The 23981-nt window shown below is 43.0% G+C and overlaps 1 protein-coding gene across 4 annotated transcripts in view; it reads left to right on the forward strand.

Moving 5' to 3' along the window:
• BORCS8 (BLOC-1 related complex subunit 8) overlaps nt 1-23981 on the forward strand; it is a 1082199-nt gene that overhangs the window by 190991 nt on the left and 867227 nt on the right. The window lies entirely within an intron of this gene.

A 23981-nucleotide genomic window follows, 5' to 3' on the forward strand; every position in this document is an offset into this window, starting at 1 on the left:
TAGAAAGTGTTTCATTTTTCAGCACAGCTAATTAAATTTCAGTCCAGCTTATGGAGCTAAAATGACAGAGTGTTAGCGTTATTGTTATTTTGTGGTATGCACATAATTAAAAAGGATTGCAAGCACTGTGCAGTTATAGGTACATCACCCCCCCCCCCCAGGTTTCTGCCACTTAATTATTCAAGGGCATAAAAATAGCTCCTTTTATAGGTTCATAGGTTCATACTAGGCTATCTGCCCGAGGGCATTTACAAGCCTAGCCCATCGTTTTGTGGCTTACGCCACCCCTTTAGTATGGGGAACTATACCCATTATTTTGCTGTGCCTCTGTCGAGCAGTGACACTGAGGTAATCCCTGGGGTATATCTGCGATCTCCCATCCATTGGTCAAGATTTCTCTTGAACAAGGCCAGCGAGGTGCTCTGCCTCACATGTACCGGGATTTTGTTCCACAGCATAGGGAGTCTTTGGGTGATGAATCTATCCCTCCAGCACGTCCTATTAATAGCCGTGTCAAGGTTTAAGTCTCCGCCCTTGTGGCTCTGATGGATCTAGATTTTTGAGGTGAAGCATATTCATCAAATCTGGGTTTGACATGGCCTTGTATGTTAGGCAAAGGTCACCTCTGAGCAAGCGGTGCGACTGAATAGAGCTGGAGTTCTTTCAGTCGGGCAGCATAGGACAGATTTTTGAGACCCTTTATCCTTTTGGTGAGGAACTTTGTGGCCTCTCCAGCTGCTGCAAGTGTCGGGTCAGATACATTCGAATGGGGCATTGTACTCAATCATTGGTCTGATGAGTGATGAGTAAAGGGAGACTATGACCTCCCTTGATCTAGATGAGAATCCCTTCATGATAAGGTGGGCAATGTAGAAGGTCTTCCTAACTACTTTAGCTACATGGGTGTCGAATGACAGACTACTATCAACCTGGGTCCCCAGGTCCCTGATAACTTCTTCTGTGCTCAGTGGATTGCCACCTATTTGGTAGCTAGGGGTAACCTTGTTTTTCCCGAAGGGTATGACTATGCATTTTTTGGCATTTAACTTTAGGCCGTGGCTCTGGCACCAGTTATCCGTTTCTGTGAGACCCTTCTGAAGGATATCTGTGTCAGATGTGTTTTCTACTATGGCACCCAGTTTGCAGTCATCTGCAAACTTTGTCAGCCAAAACCCTCCTGTGTTTGCTTGTACTTGGAAAAGTAGATGCCAAACAAGAGTGGGCCCAGGACTGAGCCCTGTGGGACACCACTTGTGACAGGCTTTGAGTCTGACATGGCGCCAGCAGCTCTGACCCTGTGGGTTCTGTCACTCAGCCAGTTTGCAACCCATCTTGTGATGTATGGGTTGACATTTAAGCTGATGAGTTTTTCAATGATACCTGAATGGGGTATTGTATCGAAGGCCTTAGCCAGATCGAGGTAGGCTGTATGGACTGCCTTTCCCTCATCAATGGCTTTGGTGACTGTTTGAAAAAGTCAACCAAGTTTAAAAGGCATGATCTGCCTTTGACAAAGCCAAACTGGGTTGGATCCAAAGTCTGCAAATTCCCTATGTCTTTATTTATGAGGTCCATTATGATCCTCTCCATGGCTTTGCAGATAAGGCTTGTCAAGCTAATGGGCGGTAATTTCCAGGGTCGGTGGAGGCACCGCCTTTGTGAAGTGGTACCACAGTTGCAGTGCGCCACTCCTGGAGTGCGTATCCAGAGGTAAGACTTTGATTAAACAGCTGTCCTAGCTGTGGGTTTAATTCCTCATTGAGTTCATGGAGCACACAGCCGGGGACACCATCAGGTCCCATGGATGCTGTGTTTTTGCTTTGGAGAGAGCAGTTCTCACTTGGGCTGGAGATGTTTGGGGGCTGCAATCGTTTGGTATAGATATCTCTCCTTTTGGGGAGGGGAGAAGTTTGCACTGAACCTGTCAGCCAGTATGTTGGCAATGTCTGTAGGATCAGTAATCTTCACATCATTTTGAACTAGCTCTGAGCATATCTGGGAGTTTCCTCCCAGGTTTCTAACATAGCTAAAGAAGGCCTTATGATTGTCTTTTGAGTCTTTAGCTATTTTTCTCTCGAAATTTGCTTTGGATGATTTTATGAGAGCTCTTAGTTTTTACTTATAGTGATCAAGGGTGTCTTACCTTTTAAGGATTTTGCTCTATCTTGTAGTAGCTTCCTCCTTTTGTTGTAGAGTTTGTTTATGGCTGGGGTCCACCAGACTGGACGCTTGCCTTTGGTACAAAGAGTCTTTGTTTTGCTTGGGATTGCCTTATCCATGCAGTCCTGCAGGTGCTGGTAGAAGGCATTTGTAAGTGATTCAGTGGCTTGAGTACTGTTTTCCCCCGTCTCGAGGCCTTAAAGGAGACCACACTAGTCTTTTGAAGTGTGTAGTCGGCTTTTGAGAAGTTCTTTACTGTGGTCTTTTTTATTTCAGGTGGGGGTGGGATGAGGACCTCCAGCGAGATTAGTTTGTGGTCTGATCTCACCAGTGAGGGGTACACCTCCGGTGTTGAACATTGTGCTCCCATGTTCGTGATGATGAGATCAAGTATGTTATCTCCTCTTGTGGGGATGGTGACTAGTTGTTCCATGGCATTTGAGTTTATGAATTCCAGGAACTTTTGGGCTAGGGTGTTTGGGCTTGAGTAGTGTTCCCAGTCTATATTAGGGTAATTGAAGTCACCTAGTATGATGGTGTTTGGTGATACATTTATGCCCTCTAGTGTTTTCAGGAAGGCCATGTGAGGTTCCTGAGTTTGTGAGGGTGACCTGTAACATGCTACAATTTGCAGAGCAGTCTTGCCTATGGTTAATTGCACCTGGATGGTCTCCGATGCATCGTGCGTTGCCACCAGTCTTGAGGTGTGGGTGTCCTTGATGAATATGGATACCCCTCCTTTCTTGGTATTGTCCAGATTTTGGGGCGGGCATGATATGAGGTAAAACCTGATAGCGCTGGGGTGCTCTCAGGAGCCTTGAACCAGGTTTCTGTCACAGCACAGACATCGATGTTCTCCATACTGAGAAGGGCCTCAAGTGTGTGCATTTTGAGATTTAGACTTCTGGCATTGAGCAGCATTACCCTTAGTTTTTTTCCTTTTTTGTGTTCTAGGGTGGTAGGTTTAGAATTTGAGCCTTGCCTAAAAAGGCACTATGGGGTGGCAAGAGCTTTTGCCAATATCCGGAATCCCAGGGTGACAGGTGCAAGCCGTCCCTTATGACAGCGTGGCTTGTCCAGCATGTCATCCCAGGCAGACAGACACTGGATCCCCTTTGAATGACACCAGTGTTTAAGCCAATTGTTAAAGCTGATCATCTTATCTCTGTATTGTGGCATCATTCTTGGTGAAGGTAGGATACTGCTCAAGGTCAGGGTCATACCTGTCTGGGCTACATAATCAGAGAGCTCCTCAATGTCTCTTTTCATGTAGTCCAAGGAGGTACGTCTCAGGTCGTTTACACCAGCGTGGACAATGACTGAATCATATTTGTACCTGCTGTTGAGAGACCTGAGTGCTTGCGTTATCTGGTGGATTCTAGCGCCCGACAGGCAGCTTACTGTGACCTTCTCCTTACTCAGTCTGGTGAGCGGGACGTCAGTGTGTCTGACTATGGAGTCACCAATGACTAGTGTGTCTGGCATTGTGTTTGGCCTTAAGGGCTGTGACTGTTTGACACTCTGACTGTGAGGTCTATGTGTTGCAGGTGTTGTGTTCTGAGGTGGTGGTTGTTTGGGTGTCTGCTTTGGTGGCCTCTGCTGTTTTGGTAGATTTTTGATCAGAGCCTCCGAGTATGTCTTTGTGTGTTTATGTGTATGATTTGAGGTTGTAATGGTAATATGTGAGACTGGGTCTATAGTGTGTGTGGTAACCTTCTCCTCCTGACTGGTCTTGCCAGTCCTATGTTGAGAGAGCTCAGCCTCCAGTTTGGCCGTATAGTTGCATCTCTCGCATGTATTTGTGTTTTGTGGGAGGAGGAGAGGGTTGTCTGTGTACATGAGGCAATTGTAACATTGCCTCAATATTCCCAGGTTCACCAGCTGAGCAGGAGAGGACACTAGCAACTGATCCCTCGACATGCTAGAAGGAATAGACAAAAAACTTTAAAAAGATTCGGGGACGTGGGTGACCGAGAAATGGGGGTTGCCTTTTGGGGTACTATCTATGACAAGAGTGCCGTATCAAGGTAATAAGTACTGTAGGAGCAAGTGCTACGTTTAACAGATAGAGAATAGTCTACTTGGAGTCAAGTAGAGATGATCTTTTAATTATAGGATACGCTGATTAGATCAGTAGTATAGTTCGAGGAAGGTAGTTTTAAGGGAAAATTTGAAGAGTGGACTTTAGGTAGCCGAATAGTTTAAACCTGCTTAACGGCGCTGCCCTAGTGTGCAACAGTAGCAACTCCGCTAAATCGGGCTAAATCGCTAAAGCGTGCTTTATAGCAGGGGCTGGAAAAGACAGGAAATGACCCAAATTGGCCAACAAACCACAAGTCACTGCCTAAACCACTCCTCTGAGGACAAATGAAGGAGTTATGGAAATGACCCCTAGTGGCCAATAAAACTACAGTTTCAAGTCAGTAACCACCTCTCCGCGGGCAGGAAGCTGCTCAATGTTCGTCACTGCCACTGATAAACACAGAGACCCTCCTTCAGCCCAAGCAAAAATGGCCTCACAGAAACTTTCAAACAGTTCAGGAACAGCAAGCCTGTAACTGGACTTTTTAACTCTCAGAAAAGTGGGAAAAAGCAAGATTTTTTTTTGTTTTGTTTTTACAGAGATAGCAGAGGTTCACAAGTAATATCAAGTTATAACAGTGCAGTAAATGACCCCACACAAGAGTGCTAGGTCAAGGACAGAAAATATGCAAGTTTTAAGACAAAAACGATTTAAAATTAAGTGCAAACAGGAAATTCAGCAAACCGCTTTTGGTTGTGCTCTAAATACAGCTACTAATACAGAAATCAAGTTTAACAAGCCAGAAAATGCTCAAGCTAGGCAGCTATGCAGAAAAACTTAGCAAATAAACAGAGAAAAAATACTTAAAATCTCAAAAGTGGCTCCCTTCTTCTCTCAGTGTTTTTTCCTCTTGGAGGGTGCTTCACCAACAGCCAACAAGCCTGAAAAGACGCTCAAACCACGAGGCAACTAGGTTTTAAGAGAGGAAGATGAAGGAGTCAGTGTTAATTTTACAGTTGTCTATGAATGCAGTTCTTAAATCTTGCCTATCAAGAAGCTCTGTTCCATTTATGAATGTCCTTATACAAATGGAGTACCCTCTAGATGTCTGTCATCTACCCTTTCTGTTGTACGCACTGTCATAATATGTGCCTGCACAAAGAAGATCCACCAGTCCATGAAGTTAGTCAATTGTAATTCACTAAGTCAGATCTGGTCAGTCTCTTGTCTAGTATTTTTCAGATGCTAAGAAAAAATACCACACACACACACTTAGCAAGTCTTTAGTGATATGCTTACTTGTGAGTATGTTATATTTTCTTTATTATTCTAAGGCACTCCCACTAGGTACTAAAAGTTGTGCCTTCTTTAGCTACTCTAACTGTGTTTGCTAGAGGCAGTTCTCTCATAAAATCTATGCACATTTCAGAGCACAATTTCTTCCCAAGAAGGTTGACAGCATTTTTTATTTTATTTTAATTTATTTTTATGCTCACTTCTCTTTGCAGCAGTACCACTGAAAACCGTTATTCCGTTTTACTTCTGTATTTCAGGATGGCACACTGCATCTGAAACCGGCATCTTGCCTTAAACATTATAGTGTCTGTTTTATATCCCTAACACAAATTCTGGGCCAGTTATGTCCATAACACACATTCTAAGCAAGTTGGTTGACCCAAATTTCATTTGACACATTACTGACCCAGTAAATAATATGCTCATCAGCTCTTAGTGGACAAGACTAAAGGACCTGTTTGGATGTGACAGTGGACTTGATTTTACTGGTTGATTTAGTTATTTTTCTCTTCCATTTTTCAGCATTCTCATTTATCAGACTGAGATGTTGGGTATGCAGTTATAATATGCAAATTTCTCAGACCCAGTGTGCACTGGATCTGTGAGTCTGGTAGTATGTATGTTGTATAAATAGCCAGTGGTCTGAATCGGTGCTGTCATCTGTCAGCTCATCAAATATGGATTTCCAGCAGCTAAACATACCCCTATATGTTGCTGTAGCATTTATTTATTTACTCATTAACCAAGTAGGTGGGTTGATCTCAGTGGTCACTGTTCAGCTGAAGTCTTATTTATCTGTTTTTAACCAGGGTAGTCGAAATGAGCAGACTTTGTTTTTAGTAGGGATTAAGGTGGGTGAAGGGAATCTTCATGAATGAAAATCGATTAGTGCAGACACCTTCATAAGTCAAGAACTGAACATCGAGCTTAAGTTGTCATATACAAATCAGTACAATATATATAATGCTCCCTAGTCACGTATGTGAAATAAAATTAACTGTCACAAATACCATAAGTCAGTTATGGCATTCTGGTAGTATAATGACACATTGTATCTGCACACAGTTAAAAAGAGTAAATACTAGCCAGTGTACAGTGAGTTTTTACAGATTAATAGCACCGTAGTATTTCAGCTGTAAAGTCTATGCAGATTTATTTAGAGTACACATGGTAAAATAAACCAAAGGTGTTCAGCAGAGCTCATGGAAAGCAGAAATATCTTACCCTCATTGGTCAGAATTTGCTGGTAGGTTACAAGCTCTTCAATTTTGCACTAGTTTGGGTTACTAGATTACAGTGTTTTGATTCAGTGAGTTATGTACAGTTACAAGCAGTCTTTGTCAGTACATGACTGTGGCAGTATTATTCTGAGAGTGAAGACTGTATGGTAGATGACCTTTTTGATAAAGGTGGGGAGGGACGGGGCAGTTTTGTGGTACAGGAACACTTGGACCATTGTTGGCTATTAAAAGAACAAGGGACACCTGACTATTTTGCTGAGTGATGCAACATTCTTCCACTGGAGTCTATAGACTTAGTTTAGGTAAATTCTTAGTTGAAATGGAGAAGTATGTTTTCCAGCTGAGCTATAACAAGCCCTTTCCAAAGAGGATCAAGCTTCATGAAAATGTAATTGAATCAATTCCTTTCATTGATTTTAGCTATGAAGTTTGGTGTATCCCAATGCTTCAGCTACCTCCTGGAGTTGTTGACATGAGAACAGGTGATACTTTAGTAATCATTGCAGAATGGTCCTGTTTGCGTGAGTTATGCCTTGCTCCCTAATGTCTTCATTATCAAATCTGCAGATGTCTACCATGATGTAGTAAAGTAGCGACCAAGGAAGAGAAAATTAATGTGGCTCTGCTTCAGCCCATCATGTGACATACCAGTAAGAAATAAATGCTTTATAACCTCCCACTTGGCAAGTTGTATACACTGTCACTCCATTGCGCAAAATCAAGGTTAGAACCTCTACAAACCCCTGGCTCAGTAAAGAAACCAAATAAATCCTCAAGTCCAGAGACACTGCCTGGCTTTACTGTCAAAAAAACAAAGAAACACAAAGCCTAACTAGGCACCAAAAACTGTGCAAAAAAATGCATTAGGCTGGACAAAAAATCCTACTACACATTGCAAACTAAATACCAACACACCCCCTAAAAATTTAGGAAAAATGTAAACCATCTACTAAAACCCACCCAAAAGGCTACCCTCAGACCAACCATCCCTGACACTAAAGTTCCCATCAAAACACAATTCAACTCCCACTTTGTGAACTCAATTCTTTCTTTAGTATCACAGGACAATTCCAACCTCACTGCCCTCCCAACACAAATAGTACTAATACTAGCTTTACCCTCAAAACAGTTTCCACCACCTCAATCAAAAGCATGCTCTCCAAACTAAAAACCTCGTCAACAGCAACTGACCTACTCCCCAGCTATTTCTTGAAATTTGCAGCAGATCCTATTGCTATCCCAATCTCCACTCTCATAAACAGATCAGTTGTTGAAAACTATGTGCCCAGACTCTGGAAAATATCCTATGTTACACCCATACATAAAGGTGGGACCTCCACTGAACGTAATAACTATAGACCCATTGCTATACTCTGCCTCCTGGCCAAAATCCTAGAAAAATGCATCCATACCCAGGTGCTAAAATATCTCCTAGACAAGAACATCCTGTCACCTACTCAGCTTGGTTTCAGACCTGCCCATAATACCATTACAGCCCTCCTCTGCTTCACAGACACAATAAACCGTCTCAAAAATGAAGGCCTGCAGGTGTCAACTCTTTTTCTGGATATGTCCAAAGCATTTGACACAGTCTCACACCAAATCCTGGTAAGCAAACTAAACCAATATCACCTATCAAATTCCACTCTTACCTGGTTCCAAAGCTACTTAAGTGACAGGTACCAGGCTGTGAAATGGGAAAATTCTCTCTCTCTCCTCAGCTGCCCATAACTATAGGAATCCTGCAGGGTTCTATCTTAGGATCATTACTGTTCACAGTTTTCACAAATGCCCTCCATACCTCCACACAGCATGCATCTGTCTTTCAGTATGCAGATGATACTACCATAATCTATGCTGCACAAAATATTCCCACCCTTCTGCAAACAACTCATCTAGCATTCTCTGACATTGAAAACTATATTACCAAAGCCCAACTTATCCTTAATCCAAAGAAAACTCAGCTTATGATTATAACCAGTTCTAGCAAAAACACTGATAACAGTCAATTCACTATCTACTCCGCAAATGCTACTCCAAGTCGCTCCAGTGGCACAGGCTAAGCTATTGGAAATAACCATAGACTCCCACCTAAAATTTGATAGTCATGTCAACTTAACTATTAAAAAAGTACATGCCAAACTGGGATCATTCTACCGTATCAAACAGATGTTCTTCATCTCACATTGCTGCAGTCCTTACACTTGGGGTAGTCCGCTGTCCTCGGTCGGCCCGAATATCAAAGCATTAGGCTGACGTCGGTCAAGGCGCTTAAGACAGACATCAGGACGTCAGGGTACAAATGCGCATGACCGACGTCATATCCTCAGTCTTTTTTTGCCGCATGGTCCAATGCAGAAGCAGCATTGCAAGTGCCGTTCGGCGTTCTGAAATTTTTCGAATTCGGAGTTTCAGACCGAGTCAAAGTTGGCTAAGTACCCGTTGGGAATATTTTAGTTTTTTCTTGCCTCAGTGGTTTACCGGATGTCAGAAAAAGTGAATAACTGTATTTCTTGTGGGAAGCAGATACCGCATAGAGATTATCATACTTTGTGTATTCCTTGTTTGGGGCCTGAGCACGACGTTGTTGGGTGTCGCTTTTGTGCTAGGTTTAATAAGCGCACTATTAAGCGGCGGTTAGATTGTGCCAGGTTGGTCTTCGGGAAGCGGTGCAATTACAATATGCCGTCGGATGCTCCGACGCCCGCTTCGAAGAAGCGCAAAGACAAAGCAGCTAAACCCAGGCAAGAAGAGTCGTCCGTACCGGACGCCGGTTCTTTGGAGGCGTCGGTGGAACCGGTGGTTCCACCGGAGGCTTCTCTGGAGGCCCAGGGGGAGACTTTGATATTGCAGGATGTGGCCTCTCAGGAGGCAGGTCAGGCTGAAGGGGCTTCTCAGGTTACTGTACTCCCCTCCCTTCCTAGGGTGGTTAGGCCCTCTTCTTCTGTTTCCAAGGCTTCTCCCAGAGGCAGGCCAGGTTTAGCTTCTGTTGGTGTCACTCCTAGTTCTTCAGGATCTGTGCCCAAGAAGCACATGCTCAAAATGGCAGAAGATTTAATTACTTTGATTAGAGGCTCTTTGCCCCCTCCTGATAAGAGGCCTAGGGTGGAACCAGAGTTGGGGAGTTTGGAGCAAGTTTCTGATGTTTCAGAGTCTTCGGCTGAAGACTTGCAGGAGTATTCTCCTTATTCTGATTCTGATGTGGATGATTCTACTCCTTCTGCTTCTCCTCCAGAGGATTTTTCTTTTTCAGAGACTCTTCATTCTATGAGGGAACATTTTAAGTGGGAAGGTCAGGACTTCTCTGATTCCAGGAAAAGGCTTAGGGAATTTTTGCTTTTACCCCAGCATAGGCCTTTGGCTATTCCTCCTGTTTTGGATGTTGTGGAAGATGTGTTTGCGGAGGCTTCACTTAATCCTGATTCTTTGCCTCCTGCTTCTGTTAAGCCGGACAGGTATTACAGGGTGCCTGAAGCTCATAAATATCTGTATAAGAGTCCTAGGGCAGACCCAGAAACAGTTAGTCAGGGACCTAAGGGTGTCAAGGCCTCTGTGGTAAAAAATCCGGTTCCTCCAGATAAAGAGGCCAGAGCTTTGGATAGATGGGGAAAGAAAGTCTATACTTCTTCCACCTTAGCTATGAGGGCTTTGAATTGCCAGTTTCACATGTTGAAATATCAAAACTATCTTCTTTCTCAATTGAAGTCTAAGGTAGATGCTCTGGCGGAAGGCATTGAGTGTAAAGAATTGCAAGATTTGGTACATGTTTCTGAACAGGTGGGTAAGCATTCTTTGCAATGTGGATTTGATGCTGTACAGGCCTCGTCTAGGGTGGCTGCCACTGGGTCAGTCCTTCGCAGGCACGCCTGACTGAGGGATCAGAATTTATCTGACCATGTTAAAACAAGGATTTTAGATGCTCCTTTACAGTCTGATGTATTGTTTGGTTCACCTGTGGAGGCAGTTTTAAAGAAAATGGAAGACAAGGCTAAGTCTATGCAGACTGTTAAAGATTTTTTGCAAGTTCAGCCTCCGAAGTTTAGTAGGAATTGGCCTGCTAAGGGGTGGGCGTACCCTTCTTATGATTCACAGTCTAGGGGAAGATCTAGACGTGGTAGGGGTAGAGCTCAGGGCTCTTTCAGACCTAGAACAGGGAGTTCACCTGCACAGTCTTCGGGTGAGGGCAGGGGCCAGTCCTTTCGTAAACAGGCCCAATGACCTACCTTTTCAGCTGCCAGAGCCTTCTTGTCTGGCAGCACCTTTGGGAGGAAGGTTGGCACTCTTCAAAGAAAATTGGAATTTGATTACCCAGGACAAATGGGTATTGGATATTGTACACCAAGGTTACAGGTTTTATTTCCATACATTGCCTCCTTTCAAGGGCATGCCAGACGTTCCTCCTCAGCAAAGAATAGAGGCTCAAAAACAAATTTCTCTGCTGCTGCAAATAGGGGCCATACAGCCGGTCCCACTGCCAGAAGTAGGCCTGGGATTTTATTCACGCCTGTTCCTAGTACCAAAGAAGGGGAACACGTGGAGACCAATTTTGGATTTGTCTATCCTCAACACTTATCTGGACATTCCCAAATTCAAAATGTTGACGTTACAACAGCTTTTACCTCTGCTGGGCAAAGATCACTGGATGGTGACTCTGGATCTCAAGGAAGCTTACCTTCATGTTCCTATCAGGCTAAGTTGCAGGAAGTATCTGCGTTTTCGAGCTGGGACTTCTCATTATCAGTTCTCTGCATTGCCCTTTGGCTTATCTACTGCGCCCAGAGTGTTCACAAAGGTTCTGGCTCCAGTGATAGCTTTCTTCAGGCTAAAAGGAATACAGATTTATCCTTATTTGGACGATTGCTTGATTCGGGCCAAAGGAAGGGACGAGCTTCTTCATCATTTACAGTATGTGATAGCAGTGCTAAGATGCCTGGGGTATTCTGTGAACGAAATAAAGTCCAGTCTAGTACCCTCTCAGGACATGTGCTTTCTGGGTGTGAGACTGAATACAGCATCCCAGATGGCCTTTTTGACCCCGGACAAACAAAAGAATCTTTCACTTTACTTCCATCAATTGTCTCATCTGTCCAGGCTGACTGCAAGGACAGTCCTTCAAGCCTTGGGGTTCATGGCATCTTGTATTCTGGTGCTTCCCAATGCCAAACTACATATGAGGAAGCTACAATGGTATCTCAAAAATGTATGGACTCAGCACTGCCAAGATATGGACACTGTCATTCGGATAATACCTTGCATTCAAAAGGAATTTTTGTGGTGGGCTCAGGAATGTCACCTAAACAAGGGACTCTCTGTGACCCGGCCAGAGGCGAGTCAGATTCTAACGACAGATGCCTCAGACAAAGCTTGGGGAGCTCATCTAAATGGAAAGTGGATACAAGACACGTGGCCTGCCAGACTACAACATCTACATATCAACTTGAAGGAGATGTTAGCAGTCCAATTTGCATTAATAGCTTTCAAGGATTTACTTCTTCCAGGGCAGGTGTTGGTTCTAACAGACAACACAACTGTCATGTGGTACATCAACAAGCAAGGGGAACACATTCCTATCCTCTATGCAGGCAAGCAATGATTTTGTGGGAGACTGCTCTCAGTTTACAACTCAATCTTCAGGCAAGGTTTCTGCCGGGAGCACAGAACTCCTTAGCAGACGTGTTGAGCAGACGAATTATGGATCCCCACGAGTGGAAATTGGATCCTCATGTATTTCAGAAATTGACAGTGTCATGGGGAACTCCAGACAGATCTGTTCGCTTCTCCACTAAACCACCAGCTGCCAAAGTTTTGCACAAAAAGGTTTCATCCCACAGCTTGGAAAGTGGATGCTCTTTCTTTCAATTGGAGCAATCTTCATGTGTATGCCTTTCCTCCTCTGCCTCTCCTCCCAAAGGTACTCCTAAAGGTCAGACAGGACAAGCCAAAGATGATTCTAATAGCTCCAGATTGGCCTCGACAGCACTGGTACCCATTACTGAAAAGTCTGGTTCGGGAGCCTCCATGGCCTTTGCCTTCGATTCCTCACCTGCTGTCTCAAGAGAACAGTCATTTACTCAATGTCAAACTTCACTCTCTTCACCTAACAGCCTGGCATATTCTGTTTTAAACCCTGGAGGGTCTCAGCTTCCGCAGCAAGTTTTGAATGTTATTTTGGAGGCCAGAAGGCCTAGTACAAGGAAAGTATACGCAGATAAATGGAAGAGATTTTTATTTTGGAGTGCAGCAAAGGAATTTGATGTTGCTAAGCCTAATTTAAGTGTGGCTCTTCAATATCTTGCTGAGTTACTGGACAAAGGGTTGTCCTTCTCTTCTATTAAGATTCATGCTGCAGCAATTTCTGCTCACTATGACTGTGATCCACCTTTGTTTTCTCATCCTTTGTTTAAGCAATTCCTTAGAGGGGCAAAGAATATAAGACCCCCACGTAGAGCTCCTACTCCTGCCTGGGATCTCAATTTTGTGTTGGAAAAACTCACTCTACAACCTTTTGAGCCTGCAGCTACTGCTGAGTTGAAATATTTATCATGGAAGACTGCTTTTTTGTTGGCCATTACCTCTGCGAGAAGGGTTTCTGAATTACAGGCCCTTATGGCAGTTGAGCCTTTCTTAATTTTCCATAAGGATAGGGTATCTTTACGTACTAATCCTTCCTTTATGCCTAAGGTGGTTTCTAGTGTGGCTTTAAACCAAACTATTCATTTGCCTACTTTTTATGCAAACCCCCAAAATAAAGGGGAAAAGATTTTGCACACCTTGGATATACACAGGCAGTTGCGTTATTATTTGAGCAGAACTAAAGGGTTCAGGCAGTCTCAGCAGTTGTTTGTTTCTTTTGCTTTGGGTTCTCAGGGCAAGCCTGTGTCAAAACAAACTATTTCTAAGTGGATTGGGTTTTGTATTGCTTTCTGTTATTCCCATCATGGTAAGGAAGTTCCAGCTGGGATTAGGCCTCATTCCACTAGAGCTACTGCCACGTCTACAGCTTTTTTAAGGGGGGTGGCAACTAAAGATATTTTGGAGGCAGCTACTTGGAGTTCAGTGCATACTTTCTCTAAGCATTACCACCTTCCACTTTACTCTAAATCTAGGGCTGGGTTTGCCACTGCTATTTTACAGGGCATTTTGGCAGCTCCTACTACTTTATAGTTTTGCCATCCTCCCTTACCTCTGCTTTGGGATTCTACCCAAGTGTAAGGACTGCAGCAATGTGAGATGAAGAACATAGTACAGTTTTGTACCTACCATAAATGTAGATGTTCGAAGATCCACATTGCTGCAGTCCAATTTACCCTCCCTCCTTCCCCTCTGTTGTTAGAGGCGGTTGTGTGGTTTGGGTTGTAAATATTGTACATATTGTATATATATTGTTCATATGATTAGTGCAAGGGTGGTTGGTTGTTTTTTGCTGTCTTTTGGTTTTGACCTTTCTGTTTAGGGTCTTCTGACATCTGGGGCAAGAAAAGACTGAGGATATGACGTCGGTCATGCGCATTTGTACCCTGACGTCCTGATGTCAGTCTTAAGCGCCTTGACCGACGTCAGCCTAATGCTTTGATATTCGGGCCGTCCGAGGACAGCGGACTACCCCAAGTGTAAGGACTGCAGCAATGTGGATCTTCGAACATCTACATTTATGGTAGGTACAAAACTGTACTTTTCTTACCAACAACACAAGATTAGCCATTGCTTGCTGTCAGCTTCTATCCACCCTACTGTATGCATCTCCCATTCTGAGTAATCTCAACAAAACTGAACTAAGCAAAATGGAAGCCTGCTATAACAGAATTGCTCGCTTTGCTGCAAATTGCTCCTATAGAACTCATCACTGTACTGCTTTGAGCCAGCTCTGCTGGCTTGAACTGCCCAACCTCCTAAGCTACAATCAGCTCTCCCTCTGTCACTCTTATTTATTACCTCCCCCAATAAGTGTCTTGCCCACAAAAACCTAGTACAACATCACTCAGCCAAAAGGCCTCCTAGATAATCAAGCAAACTGCTACTAGAAGTCACCAACAGCTATAGTAGCTTTGGAGACGCACTATATAGTAGTTTAGTGGCTACAAAATGGAACTCTGTCCCCACTAGCATACAAAACACATCATCCAAAGCCTCCTTTAAAAACCTCATTAGGCAACATCTCAAGCAAAGTTGGCAGTGCAATGACTGCTCTCCAGGCTAGTGAAAGCGGATAAGGTACACATACTAAGCCTAGAGTACTTGATAACAGTTCTCACTCTTACTCTCAAACTCTGGCTAATGTACAATGTATGTACTGTACCTATGTACTATGTATGTATTCTACCTATGTTCCAAATTTCAGCCGTACACCACAAATTTATTAATTACCTTTATTTTTAAATTAATGTTTTCTTGTTTCTTCTCTCCACTGTTACTGTTTATGTGCTGCATACCACTGTAAAAACGTGTCTCTTGTAATTTGTGTGTAGACTGATCATGTCTAAATTTGTTTGTTTGTGTCTTTCGGCTTTTCACAGTTAGGGGTCGCCACAGCGGAACTCCGGTCCGCTAATGATTGGTAGTGGATTTTTACGTACCGGGTTACCAGCCCTGATGCACAACCTTCAATGAAGGCACGCCACAGCGGAACTCCTGTCCGCTAATGATTGGTAGTGGATTTTTACGTACCGGGTTACCAACCCTGACGCACAACCTTCAACAAAGGCACGCCCCATTCAGGTATGCCTCCACACAGAAGATGCTCTAACTGAGAATCGAACGGGGCAACGTCTTGCTATGAGGCGACAACGCCACCGCAGCACCACCACCGCAGTTCACTGATCATGTCTAAATATATCAGTAATTATTTTTCTGTGTGGCGCTTTTCTTCCTGGGCATGTGCTGAAAAAGGGTCTTTTCGACTCAGACACCCCTGGTTATTAAATGTAAAATAAAAAAATTAAATTATGATCAGTACTTGTCGGCTGATACTGCAGTGGTGGTGCTGCAGTAGCGTTGTCGCCTCACAGTAAGACATTGTCCTGTTCGATTCTCAGCTAGAGTCTCTTCTGTGTGGAGACATGCATGAATGGGCATACCTTCTTTGAAGGTTGTGCGTCAGGGCTGGCAACTCAGTACGTAAAAATCTACTGCCAATCATTAGCGGACCAGAGTTCCACTGTGGCAACCCCTAACCGGGAAAAGCTGAAAGACACAACAACAACTTGTCGGTTGTATAGCATACCTTGGTGAGTTAATGCAGTAACCTGAAAACAAGTGCTATCATTGTAGATCTGAGTTTGTGCAATTATGAGCAAGTCACTAAGCTTCTGCGACAGTCCCAGAAGAATAGGCAGTTGTCTTAAGAATATTAAAAATAAGTCATGGTTAACTGCAGAGGCATACTGTTTCACAGATAGTGATGGTGTCTGAAATTCATTGACTGAGCCAGTAGATGAGTAAGTCAGTGAAGGAGTTCACAGTTGATTGGGGCAGATGGAAGGAAAGGATGTGATAGCTGCATCAGTGGTACATTTGGCAAACTGTAGGTCACCTTCTGTCTGAATTTCAGAGTTAATTACCTGTGTCAGAGCAGTTATGATAGCCTCCCTTTTCCTGGGAGACTTAACTTTGTCTAACCATTCTGGTACAAGAGGTATTCTTCAGATACTGGTCAGAGAGGTGGTTCTGGGTACTCATATGGAATCCCACCAAGAGTTGGAACCTCTGGTATTTATTAGGGCAGAAGTCCCTTCCAAGAAAAGACAGAGCATGTTTCAGTACATCCTAAGGATCCTCAGAGGGAATGGTAAGACTTTACTCAGGGCTTGTTTTCTGCCTTGATGGCCCTGAAACCTCCTCAAGGAGTTTTGTGCCTGCTCCCCGTTGGACCTTTATTCCTCCTAAATGGCCTAGGAAACCTGATTCCATGGATGAGGATCCAGAGTCTGATGAGGAGTCCTTGTCCTATTCTCAGATGCCTACATCTTTGGCTTATGGTTCATATGAGGAGGAGTCTATTAGCCCTGAGTCTCCTTTTGAAGAATTGTCCTTTGGGAGACAATTGCTAGGATAATGGAATATTTCAAGTGGGATTCTTCTCAAGTGTCCGATATTCAGAAGAGATGATATGAGTTGCTTCAGGTGGGTACTTCTAAACCTTCTGCAGTACCTGCTGTGTTGGCCGTCTTGTTAGACACTTTCTTTGCTGCTTTCCAGTCTCCCGATTCTCTGCTTTCTGTTCCTAAGAAGCCTGATAGGTTCTGTAAGGTCCCTGAGGATGAGGATGGTCAGTTTGTGTCCTCCTGATGATCTTGCTGCGGTGTCGGTCTCTTCTGACAAACCTAAGCTTTTGCCCTCTTCCAAACTTTTGCCTTCTGATAAGGATAGTAGGGCAATGTGAAGGGTTGGTAAGAAAGTTTATACTACTACTACTTTGGCCTTTAGGACTATTAATTACCAGACCTACATGACCAGATATGCTCTGGCCTTGATTGTTCAGACTTGTCAGATTATTTCTGAACTCCCTGATTCTGAAGGCAAGTCTTCTGCCTTATCTGTTTAGGCTGTGCTTCTCACGTGGCTCACCACTCATCAGTTGTAACTATGATGCTGCTGGTGTCTCCTCTTGCTGCTTTTAGGTCTGTCATGAGGTGTTATGCTTGGCTTTGATGCCAGTCTTTGAGGACATTAAGGCCAAGTTGTTGGATGCACTTTTGGATAATAAACATCTTTTTGGAACTGCTGCTGCTGACCTGTTTAAGTCCCTTCAGAAGTAAGGCAAAGCTCTACAGGATGTCGAACATATTTTGTCTCTCCTATCCCTTCATTCTAGAGGAAATATCCTTCTAATTCTGTTTTTGTCAGCAGGCAGCCATGTCAGGCCTCCAAGGGCAGGAAGGGTGGTAGGCAGGCCCCCTGTGTTAAGGCTTCTGTGGCCCAGAAGCCTCTTCTATCAGGTAAGCCTGCTCCTCTGACATTTTGATCCCCCCCTCCAACTCCATCCTTAGACCAGGTTCTTTTGTTCCTTTGGCTTTCCCGTTGTCTTCAGATTCTTTGGTTCATTTTATCATCTTGTCAGGGTTACTTCATAGTACGGAAGTCTCCCTCCTTTTTAGGGATTCCTCAAACTGCCCTAGAGCAGCTCATTTCCCGGAGGTCTTTGTGTCCCTGTTGAACCAAGGAATCATTCATCCTGTTCCCCCTTCCCAAGTAGGAAAAGGTTTTGTTCCAGGATTTTCCTGGTTCCTCATGCTCAACACCTTTCCCAAGGTCCCCTCTTTTTTGGATGCTTAATCTTTAAAGCCCGTTTCCTCTTTTACTCCCTCAGGTTTTTCCTGGTGTCTATGAATCAGAAGGATGCTTACTTTCATATCCCTATTCACCCTCTCTTCATAAACTTTTTACGTTTCCCTCTTTCTTCCTCTCATTTTCAGTTCTTTGCTTTGCCCTTTGGCCTCTCTACTGCCCCAATGGTATTCACAAAATGGCTAGCTCCTGTGATTGCTTTCTACAGGCTCCATGGCATTAAGATTTTTCCTTATCTAGACGACCTGTTGTTTCAGGCATATTCTACCAGTCACCTTTTACAGAGTCTGGAGTTCACCATCTCTGTCAGTGTCTGGGGTTCACTATCAGTTTCCAAAAGCCTGTCCTGACTTCCTCTCAGGATCATGTGTATCTGGGATGCAGGATTCAGACATTGCCAATGATGGCCTTTCTTCCGCCGCCAAGTGTTTTGTCATTGATGGCCTTCTTTCAGTCTCTTCTTCGACTGCCATTCCAGCCAGAGAGATTCTTCAGACCCTGGGATTCATGGCCATTTTTTCCCACCCTCTTGCCAGACTGCATATGCTTAAGCTTCAGTGGTATTGCAAGCATTGCCAACCTCTGGATTTATATACCTCTCCTTCATTGTCTAAAGCAGGAATTAGAGTGGTGGATTCAATGGCTTGCTCCCAACCCAGGCTTGCCCTTTCACCCTCCAGCCCATTCTCAAGAACTGTTCATTGATGCCTCAGACATTGGCTGGAGGGCTTTCTGTGGTCATTTGAAAGTTCAGGTCTCTGACAACCCCCCCAATCAGATGTCAGACTACATCAACATCAAAGAGGTGAGAGCTCTGATTCTGGCCCTTCAGGCTTTTCATCCCATGTTCTGTACAGGCTCCTTGAAGGTGTACACAGGCAACACTGTAGTGCTGTTGTATTTCAACAAGCAGGGAGGTAGAAAATCTTACATCTTTTGCAGGATGGCTCTTCAGGCCTGAGCTGTGGCTGTCGGTTAAGTTTTCAGGCAATATACATTCCGTTAGAGCACAATTTATTGCAGACTCTTTGAGAAGGTCCAAAACACAGACTCAAGAATGGATGCGGCATGGAAGAAAGACACCCTTTCTTTTCCTTGGAAGGGGATGTTTCTTTATGCTTTCCCTACTCTTCCTCTACTTCCAGGAGTCCTGCAGAAGAGTCAGCTGGACTCCCCAAAAATCTTGCTAATGACTCCCTTTTGGCCAAGACAACACTGGATCCACCTTTTAATGCACCTGGCCAGTGGCAATCACCACAAGTTACCTCACCAGTTGGACTGTATCACAGAGAACAGGGGGTCTCTCATCCATCCTCACTTGTCCACTCTTCAGCTGACATTGTGGGTGATAGGGTTTTGATCTGTTTTAGGCACCTTTTATGGAGGACATGCTCAGAGTTTTACAGGAGGCAAGAAAACGCGCAACCATAAAATTTTGTATGTCTAAATGGAAACTATTTCCAGTCTGGTGCAACACTTGTAACCAGGACCCTTTTTCATAGGTTGGTACTAGGCTATTGGCCCTAGGGCCTATACAAGCCTAGCCATTTCTGGTGGGGTTCCCTTTGATCATCTGCTATTTGTGTGAGTTGCTCCAGTTTGACTTCTCTGTTCTTCTGTGAAGGCCGAATTATCAGGTATTTGTGTGTGTCTGCCCTTAAATCCTCCTTTGCTTCTTATTTTGAGGTCAAACAATTTTTTAAGGGCAACAAGTTGACCACAGACCCAAAGTAGCAGAAAAAATTTAATAAAACTTAGCTCTCTGGCTCACAAAAGCCTTCAAAGAGTACTAAACAGAAATTTCACCACAGCTGAAATATACTCAGAGAAACTCATTAACCAATTATACAATTCTCCAATAACATCAGTCATATTACATACTTGCAATTACATTCCTTATTAAGCCCAAAGGACTCCAAATGTTATATTTTAAAACAAAAAGCATTTCTTTCTTTAAACGTTTATCTTTAATATCTGTACATTCTCCCAAACAAACCTCAACCATTTCTAATACACATCCCCTCAAATTTTCAGGTTTAGAATGATGAAAAGAGGCAAAATGACCTCCCAAAGGATCCAGTTTCTTATTGTTTATGTCTGTGATGTGTTCTTGTAAATGAACTTTAAAGTTTCTGCATGTCTCCCCAATGTAATACAAATTACAAGTGCATTTTAAGGCATAAATGATTCCTTCAGTATTGCATTACTCTCATTACAAGATTGTGGTAGTTTGTTTTTTTACTGATTTGACAACGTCAGGTATGTAGTGAATGTTTGTAGTCAATCCTTCCCCTTCCATAACCATGACCAGCATGTTTAGAGTTCATTAGTAGCGGTTGAAAAATGCAACAGGATTTTTTTTTCTAGATAACATTTTAGTCCACGTGATCAGAGTTTGAAGTCTTGTGGTAGTTTGTAGGTGTCGGATTGATCTTACTTTCAGTGAGCCGTGATGACCCCAAAATCTTATGTTCAGCCTTGCTCCAGTAACGGTCTTATGTTATGTAGCTTTCCTCTTGCTAATTGAGCTGTTCTGTCTCGGTTATGGTGGAGTTTGTAGTTTCATGCCAAACGTGGGGCTACAATGTTTTACTTTTCAGGACTTAAGTGTTTTGGTTGACTAGTTTTTCCTATTACTCCATGCAGATTTTAGATTGTGAACCATGCACTCCCTTTGTAAGATTGTGGGATATAACATCGCTAAGCCACAAGGTATCTCTCATGCCTTTCATGTATGAACGGCATTCTTTTATTAATGGACATGTCCACTTCTAGTTAACGACTATAGTGTAGATACCCAAACTAGTTAGCCAAAGAGGATAATCAGTTGTAACCACACTTAAAACACTTTAAAACAAAAAACAACCCCAAAAGAGCTAGATTACTCAGATTTGATAACATAACTTCCGTTATTAAATCTGAGTTAGCTAGCTCTTTTTTGGGTCTTTTTTGTTTTAAAGTGTTTTGACTGTAGTGTAGATGTCTGTAAAGCTCGCAGAGTGTGCTCCATGTTGATGAACCACTGAGCTTTGTTTCTCTCCTCTCCTTTTTATTTGACTGTTTTTAGGCTCAGTAGTACTACACATAAGACTCGCATGATTGTCGGAACAAAGTAGAAGCATACCAGTAACAGTTTTCAAGTTGTACATGCAAACAAAGTGTGGTTATATTTCTAGATCCGAATAAAATACACTTGACAGTTTTCAAGGTACAAATTGTAATGTAAGCAATGCTTTATATTCTTTATAATCTGATTGCTGAGGTTTACTTGATTGTAGAAAGGACTACTGTGAAAGCATGTTCATTTAACCTCATCAAGTAGTTATTTAGTTTTTAGGTGGAGTTTTAAGGTTTTGGTGGAAGTTGATTGAGATAGTATTGCTTGGAATACGTTCTCAAAAGTTTGTAAGAGCTGGCTCTGAAAAGTTTATTTTGAGGGACTTGCTATGAGGAGATTGAAGGGGCTTGGGTCTAAGCTTTTAGAAGGGTGTTCTAGGAGACAATCTGTTGTCGAAGTAGGGAAAGAAGTTAAAGTAATTTGTAGATCAAAAGTGCTGTTATTAGTGTGGACCTTTGAAATCCATTTTACTTTGACAATTGATACAGAAGTTTTAATGCTGTAGTTTTTTTCCCCAGCAGTTTATTTTATTCTCTATCGGGATGTACACTAGCAAGCCTTATTCACAAGCATTTCTGTCCAGTGTAGCCTGCCCAGTTTGACCAACGTTAATGTCATGATATGAGGGGGTTAGTGTTGCGTTAGATATTGTGCAAGAATTTATCTGTTTCTGTGGGAAGAAATGATGAATGTAGTGAAAGAATTACAAAAGTAATTATTTTACTACATACAGTAAAAAATTTGAGATCCCTCATCACATCCTCTAAAGCCAGCTATGAAGGCAGAATTGTGGCAGACACTAAAAACAATCACAAAGCCTTCTATAGCTATATCAAGAGCCTCCACGGCAATATCCAGATTTGCTGTGAGATGCTGCACAATGGTACCTCCTATACTGAGCCAACAGATATTGCCAACATACTGGCCAACAGGTTCATTGCCAACTTTAGTCCCCCCCCCCCCCCCCAAAGGACCAGTCACAATACCAGAAGAATGCCAGGCACCCAGCATTACTGCAGCACAGGTTAAAGCTGCATTGTCCAAGGCCAAGTATACAGCTTCCATGGGACCCGATAATATCCCTGGCTGTGTTCTTCATGAACTACAAAGTGAACTAGCACCACATCTGTGTGCCCTGTTCAGTCACAGCCTCACCTCAGGCTTTGTCCCTATCGAATGGCTACAGTCATCCCTCTCCATATAGGGGGAGCGACTGCACACCCTGATAATTATTGCCCCATTAGCCTGACGAGTCTGATATGTAAACTATGGAACGCATCATCATGGACCTGATTAACAAAGATGTAGGAAATCTCCAAACTCTAGACCCCATGCAATTTGGCTTTGTGAAAGGGAGATCAGGTCTACTTTTAGGGGTGCCCTATCAGTATTGTAATTTGCAGGGATATGTGATTTACTGAAGGGTATGATTATGCATATTTTAGCATTTAGACTCGGAATTGTGGTTTTGGCAGCAGCCATTTGTAATTTTTATGGCCTGCTTGTAGGATGCCAACATCATTTGGGGATTCAGTGATTGGTCCGAGCTTACAGTTGTTGGCTAATGTGGTGAGCCTGAGGCCCCCAACATTGGCCTTCACTTCAGGAGAGTATATACCAAACAGGTGAGGTCCCAACACTGAGCCCTGTGGGACATCGCTAGTAAAACATATCTTATTGGAGGTGGCTTCACCTATCCAGACAACATGTGTCCTGTCAGTGAGCCAGTTTGTTATCCATCTGATGATGTAGGGGTTCATACCTAACTCAGTAGTGTTTATCTATAACCCCTGAGTGGGAGATTGTATCAAAAGCTGTTGCCAGATGTATACAGGTAGTATGTACCGTTTTACCCTCATCCATGTTAACAATATCCAAATACTGTCTTCAAGAACATTGGTGATAAATAACAGTCTGTAGAAATGTTGGAATGCTGGATAACAAGAACAGTGCTGATAAATATATCCAAAGGTTCTGCACATATATCTTGGTTCTCCTGAATAATATCAACTGAAACAGTCTTCTCTACTGAGTAATGGTGAGAATGTTACTGAAGGGTAGTTTGGGGAAATATTTCATTCAGTTGCTTGCAAACATCAACATTTTACTGAAGGGATCGCTTGGGTGAATGCTTCAATCTGGTGATTGCATAATAGGAAATGCTACTGAATGGTCATTTGGGTAAATGTTTCATTTTGGTGATTTTGCATACCTCAACGTTTTACTGAAGGGGTCAGTTGGATGAATGTTTCATTTTGGTGCATGTGTATACCTGGATATATTAATGAAGATGTTGCTTGGGGAAGTAATTCATTTGTGTATCGGGGAAGTACTTCTGCATACATGGTCAGACTGTCATAACATGTTTGGGTGGGATGAAAGGCTGAGTGACATATATAATATTGTTGTTTTTGGCGTAGTTTAACCAGGTATTTTGGACAATATTGCTGCCTTTTTCACTGCTAGAGGGATGGTTAGGCAAGATGAAATGATTTACTACTTTTGCAGTAACTCTTACATGGATCAACCAGGTAATTTACATACTTACATTTACATATTTCTGACTTTGTCATTTCTGTTTGATTTTATGATTATACTCTGTGTTTGGCTCAGTGAAATTAATGTTATTACTTGCACAAAAGTACCAGCATGGAGAACCATATATTTTGGACAATATTCCTGGCTCTTGTCAGTCATGTGTGGAATTTAGGTGGGAGGAAGGGTATATACAAGTGTTATACTATTGTTACTGAATTACTCTGGTCTTCTCCTAACAGATGATACTGAGTCTGTGTTATATGTTCTCTGCGGCTCTCGGGTTTTCCTAGTCGGGCAAGGGAGAACCATTCTTCTGAATCTG

Source organism: Protopterus annectens, chromosome 13.part0, assembly GCF_019279795.1.
Source record: "Protopterus annectens isolate FY-2018-M chromosome 13.part0, PAN1.0, whole genome shotgun sequence".
NCBI lineage: Eukaryota > Metazoa > Chordata > Ceratodontiformes > Protopteridae > Protopterus > Protopterus annectens.